This window comes from Artibeus jamaicensis, unplaced genomic scaffold (genome assembly GCF_021234435.1).
Source record: "Artibeus jamaicensis isolate MK-2021 breed Jamaican fruit bat unplaced genomic scaffold, CSHL_Jam_final contig_3152, whole genome shotgun sequence".
NCBI lineage: Eukaryota > Metazoa > Chordata > Mammalia > Chiroptera > Phyllostomidae > Artibeus > Artibeus jamaicensis.
In genome coordinates this window covers 2,523,870-2,546,620 of record NW_026521729.1, presented here as the reverse complement: position 1 = coordinate 2,546,620, position 22,751 = coordinate 2,523,870, and the positions used below count along the sequence as shown (strand labels likewise).

General features: G+C 48.7%; 1 protein-coding gene across 14 annotated transcripts in view; it reads right to left on the bottom strand.

Moving 5' to 3' along the window:
• The window catches only part of CES5A (carboxylesterase 5A), a 193,188-nt gene that overhangs the window by 27,694 nt on the left and 142,743 nt on the right, over nucleotides 1–22,751 (bottom strand). For 10 of the 14 annotated variants that reach the window (XM_037141535.2, XM_053663280.1, XM_053663281.1 and 7 more), the window contains one exon: nucleotides 8,804–8,916. The exons of the other annotated variants lie outside the window; for them this stretch is intronic. The gene's annotated coding sequence lies outside the window, so the exon portion shown is untranslated. The remainder of the gene's footprint in view (nucleotides 1–8,803; nucleotides 8,917–22,751) is intronic. 14 annotated transcript variants of the gene reach the window in all.

The window sequence follows — 22,751 nt, the reverse complement described above, 5'->3', positions numbered from 1 at the left end:
AGGAAGGAAAAAGAAGAGAACAAACAAAACATTAACAATCAAACAGAAGGCAGGACAAAGAGAAAGATGGACACACACGATGAGGCTGTAGAAATAAAACCAAATATAACAGTGATCACAATAAATGTAAATGGCTTAGAATCACTTATTAAAAGTTGGAAGACACTAAAAGATGTGAGATTTTATATATATGTATATCAAATTCAACCATGAGAAAGAAGAGTACCTTGTCCTTGACCTTGAGCACATATTGACTTTGTCCTAAGTGAAGGAAGTCCAACAGAGGAAGACAAGTACTATGTGATATCACTTAGATGCGAAATCTAAAAAGTCGAATTCACAGAAAACAGAGAGTGAAATGGTGGTTACCAGAATTGGGGGGTAGAGAAATAAGACTGATGTTGTTTAAGGGTACCAACTTGCAATGAGTAGTAAATAAGCCATAAAGATTAAATATGCAATATAGTGAATATAGGCAACAATATTGTACTACAATCATCAATCTTGCTAAGACACTAAAACTTAATTATCTTGATTTACCATTAAAAAGGGTAATTATGTAACACGATGGTGGTGCTAACTATTGCTACAAGGACAATACTATTACAATACAAACTATATCAAATTAGCATGTTGTACAACTTCAATCTACACATGTCAAATACCTTCAATTAAAAGAAAGCTGGAGGTTGTCAGATTAAACTTAAACCTAGCTAGATGCAGCTTACAAAACATATACATCAATTAAAATAAGAAAAGGCTTGAAAATAAAAGGGTAGAGAAATATGTTTCCTAATATTGAAATCAGACAAAATGGAATTTAAGTTGAAAAACACACACAAGGATAAGAAAGAACTTGATGAAAAGAGCCCATCAAGAAGTTCTTGCAATCACCCAATGACCTATAAGTGCCCAATAACGTAGCTTCAAAATACATAAAGCACAACCTGCCAGAAAAGTAAGGGGGGGGAAGTAGTAAGTTAACAGGCAAAAATATGGAGAAGCTGGAAAAGTCTATGTCACAGTGAGTATATCTCATTATTCAGGGAAGGAGAGTGAGGCTGAAAACACCCAGGGACTTGCCTAAATGACACGGCCTACTAAGTGAGTTGGCGTTGAACCCAGGTTTGTCCGATGACTCCGAACCACCACATGGCACTGTTTCTTGACTCTTGAAGTGAAAACACTCAGCTGGCCCAGCATAAGAGCAACAGAGCCCCCGTCCTTCAAGTCTCAGGCCAGGCCTCCCTTTGCTCCCAGGCAGAAGTCAGCACCCAAGTTTCCAGTGTATACCTTCCCATCCACTAGACAACAGGGAGCGCCGCAAGACCGGCAACTTGTCTTGTCCTTCTCTGAATCCTCAGCTCTGGACTCATTTAGGGTATCGGGATGTTTTATTCAATTGAATTGAACAGACTGGCAAATGAAGGCAAATTCGATCACACCCAACATACCATCCAGGCAAACAGAGGCACCTGGCCACTCGACTCTCAAGTTTTATGACCTGTCTTTCCAAACAGGCTGCGAAATGAGCCAGTGGCTCAGGACCAGGTCTTCCTCCCACAGCAGCAAAGTCCCGCCCTGGCCGCCCACGGTGCCCCTGGCCCCAGCGTCCAGGCCCCTGCCACACAGGCGACTTCCTCTGCAGACAAGTCATGGATTGTCCCCAAGGTGGCCTCATAAAGGGAGGGGAGTTTTATGGTTAGGGCCTTCTAATTCCATTTTCTTTTTCTCTAGGCCACCCTAGCACCCCACAAAAGGTCTATAAATCTGATATTAAACGCGATTCTTTCTCCTACGCCAAGATCAAATCTCAATTTCTCCCTCTCCAGGAAAGCTTCTCGGACGGGTTCCTCTGTGCTCTCCAAGAAGGTCTGGAATGTGAACAGGGTTGGGACTTAACATCCAGCTGCTGACCCAGAGCCCTCGTGACTCCAAAGCCATTCCCACCATAGAGAACAGAGAACTCAATAATTAATTGAGAAGTGGGACGGAAGAGATGTTTTTATTTGTTAACTGCCTGGGAAATCTTTTGATGCTTTTACACATGCTACCTCATTTTTTTAAAGATTTTATTTATTTATCTTTAGAGGGGAAGGGAAGGAGAGAGGGAGAGAAATATCAATGTATGGTTGCCTCTCGTGTGTCCCCTGCTGGGAACTGGCCTGCAACCCAGGCACGTGCCCTGACTGGGAATCAAACCTTGATCCTTTGGTTCACAGGCTGGCACTCAATCCACTGAGCTACACCAGCCAGGGCCACATGCTATCTCATTTAATCATTGCAACAACACTCCCAGGACATATTAGCGACTCCATATCACCTATGACAACACTGACACTCAGGGAAGTCAAACCCCTTGTCCGGGCCCACAGGGGGAGGCAGTAACAGATGGGAGCTGAATTCAGGTCTGTCTGCCTCAAGGGGGCTGCAGTCTCAGACTGCACAGGCAGTACTGTCCCCGGACTGTAACAGACGGTCAATGCTGGGCTCCCTCTGAGGGTCACTCCCTGGGCACCAGCAAGAAGCTTGGGCTTCACGAGACAACACCTTACTGAGATCAGCCCCGTTTCCTGGAAAGAGCATTTGAGGAGAGGGACATTGATTGGTGTGGGTGGTAATAATACTTATTTGTCTGTAATTACTCCTTGAATTCCAGGCAAAACGGGCCCCACTGAGCTGCAGCTGTGCAAAACATCTGGATTCCCCCACACAGCCGAGTCGGGAACGGGGTGGACAGGAAAGGAGCTGAGTGGGTGCAGAAGGATGTCTCCACTCAGTAAATATTTACCAAGTCCCTGCTTCGCACCAGACCTTGGTGGGAAGGGAGAGGAAAGGTATGAAGCTGGATAAAAATGCAGTTTCTTTACAGATCAATTACATGTATACTTAAAAATGCAACAATTAAAAAAATAACAGTGGCTTCCTGCTTTGAGGGAAAGAGCAGGCAAATGAACAAAACCCTCAGCAGACTGATGCGACACCATAATTGAGGTGTGCTGGGGAGCTGGTGAAGACTTTCCAGCAGAGCTAGCTTTTAAGCGAGGCCTTGCAGGCTGGGTCCATCAAGTGGACGAGAAGCCAAGAACTGGGGAGGCAGTCCAGACAGCGGGGTCAGCCTGGGGAAAGGCTGTGAGGTGCAAGTTGAGCATGGTGTGCAAGAAGTTCACTATCTGACATGTCCAGTGCCTGGCCACATGCTGGCTGACAGACCTGTGTATTTCTCTGTGCCTCAGTTGCCTCTTTTTCGAGAGAGAATAATAGTTTCTAACCATAAGGTTGTTGTAAAGATTAAATGTTATTATGTGTTTACCGCACAATAAAACCTAGCTACTTTTCATTTGCTTGATGTGGGATTTGAGACACATCATACTCTGCAAGAAACTGCCCATCATCCCTCGTTCTGCCCCACCCACTGGGTCCCTCCTCTCCCACCCGCCCCCTCCATATCCCAAACAGCTTTTGGAAAACGGACATGAATATTTCAGTCCCATCAGCCTTCCCAGGCCTTCAGAGGCCTGGGACTGACCAGCTGGCCGCCGACTGGAGTTGGCATTGCATAACTGTCCCTTCCCCCCCCCCCCGCCCCGTCCCCCGCCTGGTGCTTTGCCCGTCTGCCCACTCCCCCAGCTCCCATCCGTCCACTTCCAAAATTCGCCCGACTCTCCAGCTTTGCCCCTACTCCTTTCCAGCATGGGACCCCTGCTTCCTTCACTGTCTCCCTGGTCCTGCTTCTTTTCTCATCCCGCCCAAATCCTATTGGTCAGCACCTGGATGGGGATTCCTTATTCTGGAGTGCCCTCTCTAGCTACTAGAGTCCACACTGATCTTTCCCTTCTTGCTACCTGCATATTCAGGGAAGGAGCTTGACCCCACAGTTGGGTCCATCTATGTCTTATATTGCCTATAAGCACCTTGACCTAGAGGTCTGATTCTCCACCCAGACAGGGGCCCCACAGAGGCCTCTCTCTACTTCCTCATTGGCACTAGGCACAAGCACTTAGCACCAGCTGTGCAGGGACCCGCTTCTCCCTTGGGACCCCCTTCTCTTTCTTTCTTTCCAGTCCAGACACACATTTCCCAAACAGAACAAAGAAAGCTGCTCGTTTTTTCCCAAAGACAATAAAGTGCAGAGAGAGATTCTAGAAAAATGCTCCATGTTTATAGACATGAGGTGTGAAGAGAGGTGATGGAAGTTTCAACAAGCCAGCAAAAGACGATTTTCATTCGCCTGGGTTTGGGTCAAGGCTGTAGGGCCCACCGTCACTGAGAGACACTGCCCTCCACCCCTCCCTCCAGAGCCTTGGGGATGACTGGGCCCCAGGGAGCTCGGGTGTGCGCTCCATTCTTTTCTTCTTGTCCTCAATGCTTGGGGGTCAGGGGTGAAGGGCTAGAGCCTTCCTGACACAACCCCTTTCCCACAGAAATAGGACAGAGAATGAGGCAAAGTAGGTATTCGGACTTCAGTCCACTCCTCAGAGTCATTAGCAAAACCAACCTGTGTCTAGGGGTTAAAATAAATGAAACCAAAAGTAAAGCAGGAGTGACTGCAGTTAGATGCCATGGAGAACTGACAGATCACTGTGACAGAGCACATAAAAGTGACAGAGGGCAGGGAAAGGTAACCTCAAGCCAGCTGCTGTGACCGAGGTTAGACAGGAGACAGAGAGACGGATCTAGTCATCTCTTGAGCTCTGTTCTAGTTCTGAGGTTCCAGGAATGAGAAAAGGGGCCTGTGGGTGGAGCAAACGACCCAGCAGCAGATGGAGGCCTGCAGCCCCACCTCTCTGTGTCAGTTGCACCCCTCCCCCAAACCTGGGAAGGCAGGAAATCTGGATTTCCGTTCCTCTGCTGGCCTTAGAAGTACATTCCTACTCTGGGTGAAGTGCCACTATTCTCAAAATGTGGGGGCTAGGCCAGATGATCTCTATGGGACCCCCAGCTCTGCCTTCCAAGACAGTCTGAGTGCTCGCTGTATGCTGAGACAACTGGTCACACCGCCCACGTGAGTGCCCAGCCTGCGCTGGTCACCCAGCCCCAGTGCGCTACAGGGCACTTACCTCTATGCCCTCACTGCAGGCAGGCCACAGCTTCAGTGGGCCCTGACATGCCACCTGGACATTAGTGGCACCAGGTGTATGATGAGGAGCATCTACCACGAGCTTCTCCACCTCAGAACACAGCAAACAATGGTGGTGTGCCCTGAGGCTGGACCCCCTCCACCAAGTCACCCCCAGCTAAGAGGCATCTCGCAGCCCAGAGCTCAAAATGCATGAGGCAGCCAACGCCAGCCTCCACCAGCTCGAGGCCACACTGCGGTGACAGCGGCCAGGCACCTGCTTACCCCACACCTGCAGAGGAGCTGCCCTGCGGCTCCGTGAGGATGTTCTGCGCCTCATCTCTCTAAGTCCTCTCCAGCAGGTCGGGCTCAGTTTGAATCTCCCTCCTCCAAGGAGACTTCACTGACTTTGCCGGTCCACACTCATCTGCCCTTCTCTCGGGGCCATTGCCACTTACTGCCTGAGCCCCAGAAATGCCATGGGGTGCATGCTCCACGGAGACACTTCTGCTCCTTAGCATTAACCTCGTTTCCCCGACCATGACATAACCTCCGCGAGTATCACATGGAGTCCAGGAGCTTGGAGAGATTATATAAAACCACAACTTCCCACATGCATAGCATTTGGAAATGAAGTTAGTTAGGACAAAAGTTAAGCTGCAAAGATGCCTCAATATATAGTGGCTGGAAGAACCGAAAAGTTAATTTCTCTTTCCAAGAACCATAGGTACTGCTGCTGGTGTTGGGTTCACCACCACCGGGTGCCCTCACCACACCCATGCCTACCAGCCTGGCTTCTGACAGCTGGCACCTGTGTCTGTGGCAGAGGCTGCCCTTGGGTGGCTGGCGTTCACTGTGCCCACACCACAAGAAAAACCAGAAATGCCTGGGAGCTGATGCCTCCCAGGGACTGATGGGATGAGGATAAATGTGGCTCAGCTCCCTCACCCCTGACTGTCTCTGAAGGTTGTGTTTTATACAATTTCCCAGAGCCTCCCCATGAATTATGCCCTAGTCATCAACTGTGGTGGCTTGTCCTTATCAGTTACGGCCTCTCCCCTTTGTTTCTTTATGTCTCTCCCCACTCACCTGCCATTAAATCTTGAGCCATCCCAAGCAAACCTCATACACACAGTTCTCAGTATGTGAACCCAGGTGCCTTCCATCTTGTTGCTCTGCCACCCCCTTCTACCCCCAGCATGTCCCTCTGCTCTGCAAAGTGGTATCATAGGTACATCCATGCCCTGGCTTATAGAAAGGAAAAGAGAAAGGACAGCCAGGGAAGCAATTTAGTGTAAGTGAGTGAGAAAAGTTGTACCTATCCCTCCCTTTCAAATAACTCATCCTCAGTGAGAATCTAGCTGCAAGGGAGGCTGGAGAGGCGCCTAGCTTAAAGTCCATCAACCAGGATGAGGAGAAACAATTGCAGTGAGGGCTTTAAAGTCTCTGCTAAAGAAATGCAATAACACCTACCTATATACTGGGCTCCAAAATACAGATTCTCTGTTGTATACCTTCCACGAGTTGAATCCCTACAACACAATAAGGGCATTATTGCTGCCATTTAGAGAGACAGAAACTGAGGCCCAGAGAAACTCAGTATCTTACCTGAAGTCACACACAGGCAGTAAGGGGCAAAGCCAGGACCTGACCCTGGTCTGACTCATGGATTATTTTACTCTGTGATTATTCTGCTTTTTCGCCCTATAAATGCATTTTACCTGATCAACTACCCTAACTTTGAAGGTGACAAAACTGGGAGTCAGAGATGGTCAGGAACTTACCCCAAATCACCCAGAGAGCTGAAGGCGGAATCAGGCCAGAAGCCAGGGGTCCTGGCCACCAGCCAGGGCCTAACCCAGGAAGCCTGCCCTGGGCTCAATGCCTCTATGCAGCACCTTCTCTGGCTCAGGCCAGCGCCTGTGGGGCTGCCGAGGAGAAGGAGTCCAGAGCCTTACAGTAGCATCTAAACAGTAGCATCTAAAGTTTCTAAATGGAAAATCTGTCAATCAAGGTGGCAGTGATGGCTCAGGGGCCCTTGCTACCTATACAGCATCCTCTGTGCTCAGCTCCCAGGCCCTGACGCAGCTCTGGCTTCTCCCAGAAGGAGGGGAGAGCTTATTCCCTTGAGCCTGGCTGTTGGCATGCAAGCGTTAGACAGTGGAGTGAGACAGGGCCACTAGGGTCCCCAGATCCTCCATGAAGTCATCCCCTTGCTGTCGTCAGTGTCAGTTGCTTAGCAACTGCCTCTGGCAGATGGTGGCCCTGAGAGCATGCCAATCTCTCCCACAGCTAAAAATATATTCCGACGACAACAGGTCTATTTTAAAAGACACAATGCACTCCCAACGTCTCTCCTTGCCTGTGAGGAGCTGTGTTGGGCCGGGTCTCTCTGGGCTTCTGATTTCGTCTGCCAGGGTGGAAGGGAGCATTTGAGGAGAGGAATACAAGGCCAAGACTCCATGGGGGTGCTTAGAAAATTGTTGTGGAGGAAGGAGGAGGGTGAGAGAGGAAGAACAGGCGAAAGGAGACATATCAAGTTTGGGAGTAAATATCTAGTAGTCGGCAGCAATCCCTTTAATTTGGCTGCATTTTTTAACCTGCTCAGGAAGGTGAGGTTAGAAAGAAAAATTGTAGAATCACGGAGGCTTAGAGCTAGGAAGGACACAACCCCACTTCCCAGTGGGGAAAGCAGAGACCCTGAGAGGTGACGAGAAGAGCTGGCTCTCTGTCCTTGTTCGGGGTGCAGGGGCTGGGGTTCCCGGGATGGGCACGAGGCCTCCAGCCCCTAACTCTTCTTGCATTTCTACAGGCAGGTTTGTCACATGACACCTCACCAGCTTCGCCTTTCCAGTGAATCACCACCGTTTGCAGGCTTCTTTGGTACAAGTGAATCCATTTGTGCATGTGTTTAGCCATTCATTTATTCAACAAACATTTATGAAACATCTGCTGCCATATTGTGCCAATGCCGGAGATACAGAGGGGAACAAACACACACGGTGCCCACCTCTTGTGGTCTGGCAGGTGAGGTGGGCGTTGAGCAGGCAAGCACACACGGGGTACCCCACGCTAGAGACATCGGAGCCAAATCCAGGTCGAGGCCTACTTACCAGCTCCACAGCCGAAGGATGTCACTTAATTAGGGTTGCAAGATAAAATACAGGAGTCCCAGTTAAATTTAAATTTCAGATGAATGCAAGTTTTTAAAATATAAGTATGTCCCCAGTATTTTCTGAGGTTCAAATTTAGCTGTGCCTCCTGTATTTTTATTTGCTAAATCTGGCAACCCTACTCTTCACATTGCTCTTCATCTCTAAAATGGGGAAGATAGCATTTACTCATAGGGGTCATTTTGTGGATTAAATGAGAAAATGTATCTATCTGTGACTGGCGGGTGAATGCTTTCTGTCTCCTCTCCCGACAGGGCTTCTCTGGGGCTCTGCCCTGGCCAGCTTGTTAGCGCAGGCCTCCTCTCTGCCAGGGTCTGGTTAATAGGTGATGGACGGGGCGGCCCTGCTCTGTCTTAAGGCCAAGCCAGGAACTCTGCAAGTTGACAACGGACTTGCCAAGGGAAATAGGAACCAACCCAACTTTGCTTGGGGCGCGGGTCAGGGCAGCAGGTCTCTGCTGCCCAGGGTGCCTGTTAGCCTTACAGATGCCAGGACTCTCCCCGAGACTTACAGGAGTAGAATGTCTAGGGAAGGATGTGCCCCTTAAACAAACAAACAAAAAAAAACCCACCTAATTCTCAGAAGTTTGAGAACCACTGTCATGGGGCGCGGGGAGCGGAGGCTGTCTGTGCAGAGGCGTGATCTCAAGAGCCTGCTTTGCAGTGTGAGATCCTGGACTACATCCTGGAACAGCAAAGAGACATTAGTGGGAAACTGAATGAAACCCGGAAAACATCAGTGGTCTAGTTAATGGTATTGTACCCATGCTAATTTCTTCGTTTTGACCATTGTGCCGTGGTTACGTAAGATGTTAACATCAGGGACAGCTCAGTGAAGGGTATATGGGAACTCTCTGTCCCCATATTGTCAGAACTCTTGTGTAAACCTCAAATCATTCCCAGCTTTAAAAAAACAAAGCTGCTTTGGCCAAAGCCTTCCCTGGCCTTTCCCCAGCCCCACCCCACCCCCATCCCACCCTGGTGCATCAGAAGGCCCAGCCTGCTGGCCCGCGTCACTCAAACAAGTGCAGGTAGCTGAGAGGGAGCCCCACACACAAGGTCTGGGAGAGGGTTGCTTCTCTTCCCTGCCATTCACACTGGGGCTTAAATGTCAGCCTCAATGAATTACATTTTAATCTATGTTATCAACCTGGCCGCAGCCCTAATTGGATGCCAGGCACACCGCTGAAGAGCATGCATAATTCATCAGCTGGAAGGGAGGCCACAGAAGGCCTTTCTTCGTGGGCCAAGGGTGGAGGAGAGAGCGTAGGAGAAGGGGAGAAGGGAGAGGAGGAGAAGGAGTTGGGAAAGGAGGGAGAACAGGTGGGGCTGGAGGGGAGGGAGAGAAAGGCCCCGAGTGATCTTTCCAATACGGTGCCGGCCACTCAGTCTTTAGGCCTCTGCCTCAGGCCACCTCCTCCAAGAAGTCTTCATTCGCCAGATTCTACCCCATCTCCCAGACAAGCTCAGGCCTTCCTTCCCTCACTTTCTAGAGCACAGGACATACCTTTGTTATACTTGACTCCCTTCAAGGTCCTGTCATGTTTAAATACCTGTCTTCCTCTAGACCTTGAATCCTCTCCCTTTGGGGGGATGTCTCACCTAATGACAGATCACCCTTGTCTGGCAGAGCAATGTTTGCTGCTCTACACACCGTACACACAGCAAGTGTTTGTTGAATGACTGAAGGACAGATTTATAGCTCAGGCCACACAAAGAAACCACTTTAACTAACGAACCTCTTGAGTTCCCTGGCTCTGCCACCAAACTTTCTCCAGCTGTACTCAGTTCCCAAAAGTCATGCTTCCTTCTGCCCAACCTCTGTCTTCTTCTCCAGCCTGCCATCTCCCAAGGCCAAGAATCTCACAGGAAAGCAAACACACACTGTTATACCGGGAGTGAGAGGGCAAGTCCCGGTTTCTTTGGGCACGCCTCATGCTACACAGTCAGAAGGACAAACCGCCTCCCTCCCCACGCTCCTCGGCCTTCTCCAGCTGGCTTCCACTCCATTCTTGTGCAGGCCACCAACCAACTGCCCATGGTCACAGCTAATGGGTGCTTCTCCGTCTTTACCTTGATGACCTTCCAGCAGCACAAAGCCCTCCCTCCTGCTTCCTGACACATGACCTTCTCTTGACTCACAGCACCACACCCTACTTACTGCCTTTCCTCTTTCCACCTTAGCCACCTCGTGTCCACTCGCACTGCCGAGTCTCTCCTTCGCCCAGGGATGAGTGCCGGAAAGGCCCAAGGCTCACTCCTCAGATATCCGCCCTTCTCTGGCTCCTGTTTCTACTTAAATAATATTATCTAGTTCCACGGCTTTAAATACCGTTATATGTTAATGATTCCTAAACATGAATGTCTACCCTTATCTCAGTTGAAGTGCCACCTCCTCAGAGAGGCCTTCCCTGATTTCACCACCCTGTCCATGTGTCAGTCCCTCTAGACCATGGTCATCCACCTTTACCTCCTGACTGTGTCCCATCTACTGCACCATCTGCTTTAACTGCACCACCATGGATAATTTCAACATCAGTCCTGCCAAGAGCGTGTATTTATCCCTGCTTTCTGGATGAACATACAGAGAGGTGACGTGATTTGCTCATGATCTCAGACAGTTGGCAACGAAAGAGATAGTGGTAAGAGGGGGACTGGACCCTGGTCCCGCCTGACCTCTGGTCTGACCTCTGGTCCGTTCTATTTATCTCGTTGTGACATCTCTTCCTGCCTGAAGCTGCAGCTCGGAGTTTCTCAGCCTCCCAATCTCAGCTTCATTCGTAAACCACAGGCACCTCAGAGATTGATCATGAACATTAATAGTACTTAAGAAACTTTCATACCTTCCTACTTCCCAACCACTACAGATATCAAAAGCCAAGGTCGGCAGCTCCCCTGGGGCAGCTCCCCAGAGTGCAGCCAAGGACGCCCGGGACCCCTTTGAGCAGAGGGTCCGTGCGCCCTCTCCAAGACCACGGGGCAGATTTCCTTCTGGAGCCTTGGCAGTGCCCTGCCAGAAGCCCTTCCTACCCCTCTCCTGCCTCGGCCACACACAGAATCAGTGACAGAAGGCCCCAGGCCATGGACCAGGCCTCCCGAGTTACTTTAGACAGCAGGCCTCCCCGCCTCTGTGGCCTTCGCCAGCATCCAGGCAACGACACCCTGTGTCCCTTGCAGTAGGGCTGGGCTGTGTCAGGCGTCAAGGCCATTGGGAGCTCTTCTGAGGTTTGTGTGACACAGAAGTCACACTGTCGGAGAATCAGTGTCATAATCCAGCAGGGCCAAGGGCCGCAGAGAAGCCAGTGCCACCATGATTGGTTTTATCGCAGGGGCCCGCTGGGTGAAACCTAGAGTCTTCACCCACCACCAGGCCTCGCTGGGGTCCGTCCTCAGCAGAACAGCCTGCCCAGATGCTCAGCTTCTCTCCTCCCTAGAAGGCACAGCCCTTTTGCCCTTGGACTCTTAGCTCAGAGCACGGCCCCCTCCTGGTGACCTCTCCTCTTTACCTGGCTCCTACCCTGGCCCAAAGGTACAGGTCAAAATCAAACAACTACTAACTACAAATGAAACAACCCCTGTGGATGATTTTCTTAGACGATTTAGAAAAATCACTACTTTTTCATCAGTTCACACACTCTAAGAACGTTTTCTGCCTGCTGCGTGGTCTGACCCGTCAGAAGTTATTAGGTGGGGGGAATGCAAAGCTGCCACGCTGCAGAGCTGTGCCAACAATCACGTGAGCTCTGCCTCCCCCCGCCCCCCGAGTGTGCCGGGCACTTCCCACGACTTAATTACACGGGTCCTTTCAAAGGCCTGAGACGAAGTGATCGGTACTATCCCCATTCTCCAGAAGACAAAACTGAGATGCAGAGATATTTAAAAACACACCTGTTCTTTGCCCCTGGAATCATAAGTAGCAAAACCATCATTTAAAAACCCTGGTGCCCAACTCTAGTCAACTGCTAAACTGTACCCGGTCCCAGCAAGTGAGGAAGAGGGGCTTGCCCTGCTCCTCAGAAAGGCCTTTCAGATTTTAATGTGCATAGAATGCCCTGGGGCACTAGTTAAAATGTATCAAAATGGAGATTTGGATTTTGCTAATCTGGGGAGAGGCCTAAGATTCTGCATCTCTAACAAGCCTCCCCCCGCCCCCCACCAACCACACTTTGAAGAGCAGACTTCGTACCACACAGAGGCTGGGAGGTACCTGCTGCCCTCCTTCCCACATGGAGTCCTGGGTAGGTGAGCTCTTATATTAAGCACAGACCACTTTGGCCCTGGTGGCAGAAAACCCAGTTCAAATGTTGGTTTAAGACAAAAAAGGAATTGATTGATTCCTGCCCCTGAGAAGTTCTGGTTCAGGCACGGCTGTATCAAGGGACTCCGATGGGGGATAAGGACCTGGTCTCTTATGAAGGCTCAGCTTTGTACTTCCCTTTGCTTCCCACCCAGGCTCTGCACAGTGATACAAAGGCTGCCAAAGGAATGAAGCATGGTAGGATGGCCTCCACAAGTTGACACTCAGGCTGGTGAGCAGACATCAGATTTAGAAAAAAACAGAGCTGCTTAATGGCAGCCGCTGAGTCCCTCCTAGCGCTCTCACCAATGAGAAAGACTCCAGGTACCCCCGTCACCGCATACCTGGCCTGGGTGTTCTTGAAGCCTGAGTTGGCTAATGATGCCAGTGCCTTGGGGCAGATTTCAGACTCGGTTAAGGAGCAGGTGGAGGTGGACTGGCCACACCCTGACACGTGGCACCTTTCACATCCCCTGGGTTCCTCTCGTCTTCCCCAGCTGAGCCAGGCTGAGCCACTGGCCCCGATTCTTCTCTCTCCTGTAGCAGCAGTATTACCGGCCACACCTTCGCCACACTTTCACGGTGGGTGGAGTAAACTCCCCCACTCCTGACTTAGGGGTTGGTGACTTGTTTGGCCAGTAGGTGCTAGAAGAGGAGAAGTGGCTGGACACTTGCTGTCCCCGTTGGGCTGACTGTCTTGTGCCGTGGGGACCATGGAGCAGAGCACACATCCTGTTGTGTGAACTGACCCCGTTTACAAACTGCAGCCTGGGGCCTGGGAGCCAGCCTGGGCCAGCCCAGCCCCGCCGAGCGGCAGCTGGCCGCAGACCTCGAGTACGAGGATACATGACTGCTGTGTTAAGGCACTGAGACTGGGTGCAGTCCGATTTGTCAAACAGCATTGTTGTGACAATAGCTGATACACCAGCTTAATGATTCTGCCTCAAAAACAGAGCCACTAATTCTTCTCCTCTTGAGCTGCCCACCCCCACAATACCCAACACCTAGTATATACTCAGGTATCAGAAACACCAGGGACCCTTCAGCCTAATTTCCTGATATGACACACAGGGAAACTGAGGCCTGGAGAGGCACAGTAGGTAGGTAGCCCAGCAGCCAGGACTAGAACCTGCGTCTGCTGACTTCTGGGCCAGCGCTTTTCCCTGGTCCCCTTTTCCCCTTTTATTTTACTCAGAGCCTGAGACAACATGCACCGGACCTGACAGTAGAGAATCCTGCCCATGTCCTTGAGACTTAGAGGCACACTTGACTTAGACCTTGCATCATGGAATGGCCTTCTAGCATGTGCTCAGGGCCCTAAATGGATGGCCAGGGTCTGCCCTTCAGTCACAGCCTGCAGGACCACAGAGAATGTTCAAGGTCTGGGCACAATACGAGACTTTAGTGACACAGTCAGGTCCACGATTCTGCAGTGTCTCGGGGCCTGTGGCTGGTGGGCTCCCCACAGACCACGTGAGAGAAGCCACAGGCAGGTCTAGCAATCACATGGGCTGTAAATGAGGACAGTGGGTCAGAGTGGCCACTGGAAGGGAACAGACAGGGCTCCATCAGCTTCTGGGGACCGCCTCAGATCAGCCCCGAGGCAAGGCCTAGTCCGACCATAAGGTACTTCCCACTTCCTGGGAAAATGGTCCCCCAGCAGCCTGGCTGAGGAAAGTGGGCTCTTGGCTCACAAGCCTGGCAGGCAGGCACACGATGCAGATGGGCTGCTGACGGCACCCCCTCTTGCCCCCTCCTCAGAATATCCTGAAGGGGGAGCGAGCAGCAGGCTCGCCTGCACATCTCCTCCCATCCACATTCATACTATCTGACTACATCTCTCACATGCATCCCCCACCCACACTCCCACACTGGCCCCCAGGTCCCCACTCCCCACAAGCCTGCCCATCACCTCAAAACCAGGGCAGGGACTAGGGTAAGGAGAATGAGGCACAAAATGTATGTAGGAGCCAAAAGTTCTCGGCAATCAACATAAGTAATAGTTTGATGCAATATTTTTTTTAAATTGAAATTAATGCCAAAAAAGTCTATGATGAGCAAGATATCAAAATGTATATAAACACAGCCTCCAACAGGATGGAGTTGGGGTGAGGTGAATGAGGCTAGGTCATGCAAGTGCAGGGCTGCATTTCTATTAAAATTCTTTGGCATTACTTAAAAAATTTTTAAATGTTGCATTAAAATACCATTTACTGGAATTACTGATTTTTGGCCCTTAAATTTTGCACCCATGGCAAGTGTCTCACTTTCCTCACCCAGTTCAGTCCAACCCAACTGTGGTCCCAGCACCCACCCTCATCAGCCCCAGCAGCAGCTTCGTTGGCCAGAACCAGTCACGTGACTCCAACCAGACTGCAAAGGATGATGGGAAATGCAGGGGAGGACAATGGAGTATCTGGTGAGCTCTTAGCCTGCCACTGAAATGAGCTTATTCAAGACATATTTCAGAGACAGAAGTGATCTGATTACTGGATGGATCAGATGCAGGGTTTAGGGGGGATGGTAAGGGAATGGGAAGAGTCTGGGATAATTGCCACGTTTCTGGCATTGGCCATTGGGTGTAGATTTAACATATCCAAAACCAAACTATTTCCCTTCCCCTCTCATGCACCTGCTCTCTTCCTCCATCGTGACAGGTGGCAATTCCATGGCGCTAGTTGCCTGGTTCAAACACCTTGGCATCTCTCTTGAATTGTATACTTTAAATGGGTGAACTATATGGTATGTGAATTATATCTCAATGAAGCTGTTTATATACTGGGTTGGCCAAACATTTAATTTAGTGTTTTCTGTATGAGGGCTCTAGTAGTACTTACTTGTCTTTAACTTCATTAGAAATAATTTTGTTAGTTGTAACAGCTGTCATATCAGTGTGTATTTTTTTAAACTCATCAAAAATGGTGAATTTTTGTGTAGCCATTTTAATATTGAAGATTAAAGAAACTAAGCAACATTTCCAGTGTATTATGCTGTATTACTTCAAGAAAGGTAAAAATGAAACTGAAACTTAAAAAAGGATTTGTGTAGTGTATGGAGAAGGTGCTGTGGCAGATCAAAAGTGTGAAAAGTGCTTTGTGAAGTTTCTTGGTACTATCGACATTTTGGCCAAATAACTCTCTGCCGTGGGGCTGTCTGACACATTGGGAGATGTTTAGCAGCACCCTGGCCTCTACCCGCTAGAAGCCAATAGGGGGAGATAGCCGACATACTCAGAATATCCAAATCCATAAGGTCACCGGTGAAAATGGAAAATGCGCCTTTTATTTCATGGAAAAAACTAGACAAATTTTTTGGCCAACCCAATAGCTACAATAGGTGATATATAATATATAATTATATATATTTATTTCCAACGTGACATATTCACAGACATATCCCCAGAATCTGACCACTTCCTTCGCCTCCGCCACTACCAGCCCAGCCCCAGCCACCAGCAGCTCTCACCTCGGCCACTGCGGTGCAGCAGCGGGTGAGGCTGTTCCGCTGTAAACCCAGGTCAGCCATTCTGCCGGAAGCTCCACAGGACTCCTGTCTCCGCATTAAGCCAGCTTCTTTACTGTGGCCTACAAAGCCCTACACCCTCTGGCCTCCCCTTCTTCACCCTGGGCCTCACCACCTCGACACCTCCCCTCACTCGCCCGTAGCCGGCCACACCAGCCTCCTTGCTGTTCCCCAGATGCACTGACACCTTCTCACCTCAGGACCTTGGCACTTGCTAGGCCCCTGCTTGGTCTGTTTTTTGCGGGATATCGGCATGGCTCCCTCCTTCACCTCTCTCTCAATTCTTTGCTCAGATTTTACCTTCATAGTGAGGACTCTCTGACTGTCCTATTTAAAATTGCGACCCAGCCCTGACCTCAGTGTACTCCCTTACTACACTCACATCCTCTACGGCGTTTATCACCTAATGTACTGGGTAAGTGTAATTTTACAATTACCATCGTTGTATCTATTGTTTATTTCTCTGCCTCCCCTCACTAAAAGGTGAACTTTAAGAGGGATATGAGCATCCCAAGTATTTAGTAGACATTTAGTAAATATTTGTTGATTAAATAAACGAATATGTGAAATGTGTCAACATATGAGATGGGGAAAACGCTTGCCCATAGTAGGTGCTCAATAAACGTTTGTTAATTTTATGTTGGTGCAATAGTGATCCACGAGCCAGACTCAGAAATGTATTTCACTTTTCACGTGGAAAGGGACAAGCACAGTGATTGACCCCCAGCAGTCCTCACTGAGTATTTATTTACTACCATTTTGCTTCAGAAATTATGTTCTCCATCTTGAAATACCATCCCTTCCATACATCAAAGTCCAGCCGTCTGTCAAGGCCTAGTCAAGAACCACCCCTTCCTAGAAGTCCTCCGGCTCACTCTCCCAGCTCTGGATTCTACGCCTTCTTCGTTTAGGTCAGGTCAGCTCAGGTTCCCTCTGGGTAGATGTCTGTGTGTAACTGCTTTGTCTGCGCATCTTTCCATGAACTCTCCTGGGACTCAGTTTCACTGATTAGTGCTTTTTCTTTAAAAAAAAAATTTTTTTTTTGTATATCCTCCCTCCACGCACACTCCGCCTAGTCCTCCTGGGACCTGGGACCGTGCAAAATATAGACAAGTGTGCCTGCCAATGCTCTCATCATGAAGTTATCAGGAATAGAAGTCAATACCCAGGAATCAACATAAAAAAACATTGACTCAGAGAGATGACACACAAAAGCTGAAATTGCCTTTGTGGCCAAAATTCCAATGTGCAGATGAGTCCTTCCCAGTCGCCGAGGAGGAGAAGAGGCGAGGCCCTGCTTTCAGGCCCTGCCTCCTGGCTTCACTCAGGGTTCTCTGACAGGGCACTTCAACACGTCCTTGAGGCCTCTGTCATCCCCGGTCTTCCCAGGGTCCCCAGAAACTGCCCCGTTATTTCTGACTTCCTGTGATACTTAAACATCTACCTTACATGCCTTGAAGGATTGATGGAGAGAAGGAGAAAGGACAGACCTGGAGTTCACTTTGCCGTCTCTGAGCCCTGCAGGCCCACACCTTCCCTTCCAGACTGTGCTCGTCTGGGGTGCTTCCTGGAGAACCCATGTGACCACCCACGTGACCACCCACGTGACAACCCGCTGGAACCTCTTCGCCAAGTCAGAGCATTCTCTTAAGCCCACCTTGCTGGCAATGGTGATGGCCTCACATGGAAGTGCCTACAAGCTGGAAATGGGGTCTCTTTATGGTTGCATCCAAGCATTCCTCGTGTTTCTCCAGCTAGTCTCCAAGCCTTAGAGCGAGGCCTGAGATAGCTTCTTTTATGTCTCTTTGACTTTGAGTAGTAGGAGCTCCTTCAGGCCCAGCTGATCACTGAGTGACCCAAAGAGGCCAGACAACTGGCTAATGCAAGGGAGCAAAGCCCTTTGAGGGAAGGCCTGAGACTGCCAGAGGCTCCCCATGGCCAGAAAGAAATTCTTACTTCAAAGGAGGAGTTACCTGAAGTTAAGGAGCACGTTCATAAAAGAAACGTTTTTGGAGCATGTATTACACATAAAGTGCGGTACTTTACCATTTCCTGAGTGCCTACCATGCACTAGACATTCTCTCATATTCTTCACACCTGTTCATATAGATTAAACAATTGAGTCCTCGGAATGATACTAATGAGGGAGCATTGTTATTATACCCACTTTACAGATGAGGAAACAGGCATGAGGAGGTTAATTACAGTAGCAAATGGGCTGTATGAGACCTGGCAGACACGTGGGTGATATCAAGAAGGGCAGAATAAGCGGAATGCCAAAGAGAAGAGAGTGGAGAGGGCAGTCCCCTCGCTGGAACTCCCCACGGGCCTTGCCTACCTGGAGAACCTGGCATGTTCTTCAAGATCCAGCCCAGGGCCTGTGTTTTTCAGTAAAGACTTCTGTGACCCGTAACCACCGCCCCACCCCTGCAAACACACGCACAGAGGACCATTCCCTGTGCTGATCCGTCCCACCTGGAACATAGCATTGGCCCGTCCTGAGCACCCAGTGTGGCAACCGCTTCTGTACCTGCCCACCTACTGGGCTGGGAGCTCCTGTGGTCTGTGTTCCCCAGGGCCTTCCCAAGACAGAGCACGGCACAGAATAGGTGCTCAATAAACCCCTGGTAGATGAGACAGGCTTACTTGAAGGCCCCCATCATGAAGTGACGCACATCACTTCCACTCACATTCCACTGGCCAAAGCAAGTCACACGCTTCTGGTTGCACTGTCTGCACCTCAGACTTTGCCTGATCAAAGTCAACTGTGCTACACGGACCCCCATGGGAACTGGCAGCTGGATCAGTGATAGAACAGGTGGAAGGTAGCCAAGCCAAGCTGACATATCCTTAGAGGGCCGTACCGTAGAACCACGCCCCCCTTGAAGGTGTACTCCTGGAGATGCGCAAAAGCTACAAATGATGTCTGTGTTGTGGGGGCTGAGAAGGGGAGGCTTTGGGACACAGACACGGAAACCTGCACTGGAGCATGATTCTCCGAGTGACCTTGGGCACGGTCCTTTCCCTCCAGGGCCCTCCTTCTCTCCATCAGGAAAATCTTGGCTATAGGCTCATGGTCTCTCTGGTTCGAAGGCTCCACAACCCTGACCCCCACGCTGGGCCTATGCCTCACTGATCTGCAAATGTTACCTTCCTCGTGGTTGGAGAGCCTGATGAATCTTAGCAAACATAACAAAACACCGCAGAGACACAGATAATGTTCCTTTCCCATCTTTAGAAAGTCGGTCTTTTTTCCACCCTCAGTCATTTTTTTTTTCCTTCCTGAATATGGAGCCCCAGGGTAAATTCACTATGTCATCTCCAAATTCCCAGAAATTGAGATTCCGTGGGGTGAGGGAGAAGAGGGGTGACACATCTCTCTCTTGTCGTCACAGGAAGCTGCAGCCCATCTCGAAAGTAAGATGGGCTTCTGATTATTAAAAATAAACCCTGGCCCACAGCCCGCCTTCCACATTAATCTTGCCGACAGATGCTGACTTGCACACACGCTCTCGGGCTCTGGGCTTCTCCAGCCAGTTTTCATGCTGAGTCTCTAAGGACAACCGTTCTGTTTGGACAGTTATGAAATCTGCATTGGCTGTCTCAAGGAAAGGTGCTCCCCCCCAGGGCTTACAGGGACAATGGGTCTCAAGAATCTTAACTGAGGAAATTAAGAGATTTGAAAGGAAACTTAGATATGTTTTATAATTCTTTCAGTAGTAAGTCACAGAAACACCAGCTGATGGTGGTTAATGCAGAGAAAGTGACTTTTTTTTTCTCATGCACCTGAAAAGTCTAGAATGCCAGGGATTCCTGCTAGTTTCAGGAAAGGCTGGATCTAGGTGCTTGAGCAAAAGCATTGGGAGTTTGTCTCTCTCCCTCTCCGGCTCACTTTCCTCAATGGACCCTTTCACACTCAGGCAAACCCTTCTCAAGCTTGGCAAGATTCTATCCTAGTCATTAACTCTAGCAGAAAGAAATTCTGGTTTCCATTGGTTACCACAGAAGTCTCAGAAATGACTCCTGTTGTATAATTTGAGTCACGGGCCCATTCCTAAACCAATCACTGCAGCCTCAGGGTAAAATACACAAACTGGGCAGAATAGGGCACATGCAACTGGGAGGGAAAGCCACCCCATTCTCAGCTAGTGAACTGAAAAGGGGAGGGGGTGGTTCCCCAAAGAAAAGCCGACTGTAGAACTGGACGGAGTACACGGAGCATGCTAAGCACTTTGTGAAGTGAGTCACAACAGGCAGAAGGAGAAAAAGACCAGCCTCTGAAGTACGTCTGAGCCAGCCGTAATGGCCTTTCCCCTCTGGTATCCCTGGGTCTGAACAGGACAGGGCTGAGAGCTCGGTGTGGCCACTCGCTTGAGCAGAGGGCTCCGGGAGTGCTCGCCCGTTCTGGGTAGGACTAGGAAGGGGCACTCCCGACTCTCAGGTCCAGATGAACTAACTGAACACTAGCGACAACAAATCAGATAGGACTGACCGTCACAGATCCCCTACTGTCCCCAAAGAAAAGCAACATATACAATCTCTTCAAGTACACATTAAACACTTAGCAAGACAGGCCACATCCTGGGTCATAAAACAAACTGTAACAAATTTGAAATAATTGAAATAACACAAAATACGTTCTCAACCTATAATTATACTAAAAATCACAAAGAGAAAGAGAAAATCTCCAACACCAGCACATTAAATAACACACTTCCCAGTAATACATGAGTCAAAAAAAAGTCTCAAGGAAAAGTAGAAAATATTTGACTTGAATGAAAATACAGCATAATAGCCTTGGAGGGATGCATTTGAAACTGTGCTTAGAGAGAAGTTTATGGTAGTAAATGCTTACTCTCGAAAAGGGGAGGGGTCTCAAACCAATAGTCTGAATTTCTAACACAAGAAACTAGAAGACGGAGATCAAAATAAAACCAAAGCAACCCGAAGAAAGAAACAATAGTAGAGGAAAAACAGACTCCAGGAAACTGAAATAGAAAATTAATATTCTCTATGATCTCTTTTCCTTAAACGATTGATAAAATTGAAATGTATCTAGAAAGACTGACCAAAAAAGACACAAATTATTAATATTAGGAATGAAAGAGGGGCTATCACTACAGACCCTGCAGTTGTTAAAAGCATGATAAATACTAAAAACACATTAATATAAGTTCAACAACTGATTCCCAAAAAAAAACCACAGCCAAAACTCACTCGAAATGAAACAGATAACCTACATAGTCCTATAAATATTAGAGAAATTGAATCTGTAGTGAATAATCTTCCCAGAATGAAATGCCTGGGCCCAGTGGTTTCACTGGCATATTCTACAAAATATTTAAAAAGAAATAACTCTAATTCTACATAACCTCTTCCAGAACATTAAAATATAGGAAGCACATCCCCACTCATTCATTTGGTACCAGCATTATCCTGGTACCAAAAATATATACAAAGATGGTAACAAAAAACTACAGACTAAAATCCTGCATCAATACAGAAACCCAATTCCTCAAAAAATAATAGCAACCAAATCCGGCAATATACATAAAAAAATAAAACACACAATCATGTGAGATTTTACCATAGAAATAAAAAGGCAGGTTCAATATTAGAAAATCAACCAATGTAATTACCCCATTAAAACTTTAATGGGCAACACGCATGATCATATTAGCTGACAAAGCACTTGACAAAATTCAACCTGACAAAGATCATCTGTGAAAAAAAAGTCCAACAGGAAATATTATACGCACTCCATGGTGAAGGTCTAAATGCTTCCCTTCCAGATCAAGAATGAGACGTGGACACGGGTCAGATGGCTGTACTGAAAAAGACGCACAGCGCTGGGCGCTGAGCCGGGGAACCCTCGGGGGCCATCGCGAAGTGCTGTTGGAATGTAAAATGCTGCGGCCATTCTTGGTGGATCTTTTGGCAGTTTGGGGCCAAGTTAAACCTGCATTTATATATGCTCCAACATTCCACTCCCATTTCAATGTACACATATGTGCACTTAAAACGTGAACGACAATGTTCAATAGTAGTCTTAACCATAATAGCCCGAACCAGAAATAACTCAAAGGCTTTCAACGGGAAAATAAACACTGGCATGTCCCTACACTGGAAGGCTGTTCAGCAGCAAAGGACACCTGGGTGAACCCAGAAACATCATGGTGGGCGAAAGAAGTCAGGCACGAAGGAAAACATACTGCGATTTCATCCACATGAAGTTCTAGAACAGGCAACACTAAGCTAAGATGATAGAAAGCAGAACAGTAGATGCCTGAGGAAAAGGGTCACTAGTCACGAGCCCAAGAGAACTCTCTGCAGGGATGGAAGTGCTTTGTGTCTTGTGTTGAGGAGTTGATTTCACAGGGGATTACAATGGTCTGAACTCATACAACTGAACCTTTAAGAGTTGTGCATTTCTACTGTATATAAATTGTACCTCACTGAGTAAAAAGAAAAAAACCTTTATGGATACAGCCATTGAAGTTCTACAAAACCTTTTCACACCCATTCCCCTATTCCTTCTGTCTAATCTTCTATTAGCTTATCTTACGAATGAGGACACTGGCAGAGGATCGGAGGGAGGGAGTCCCTCCCGAGGCCGTCCAGCAGGTGCCAGGGCCAGGGCCAGAGCCTGGGTGTCCGGACCCCATGGCCCGTGCTCCTTACACAACGCCTGGGCTTCCCAT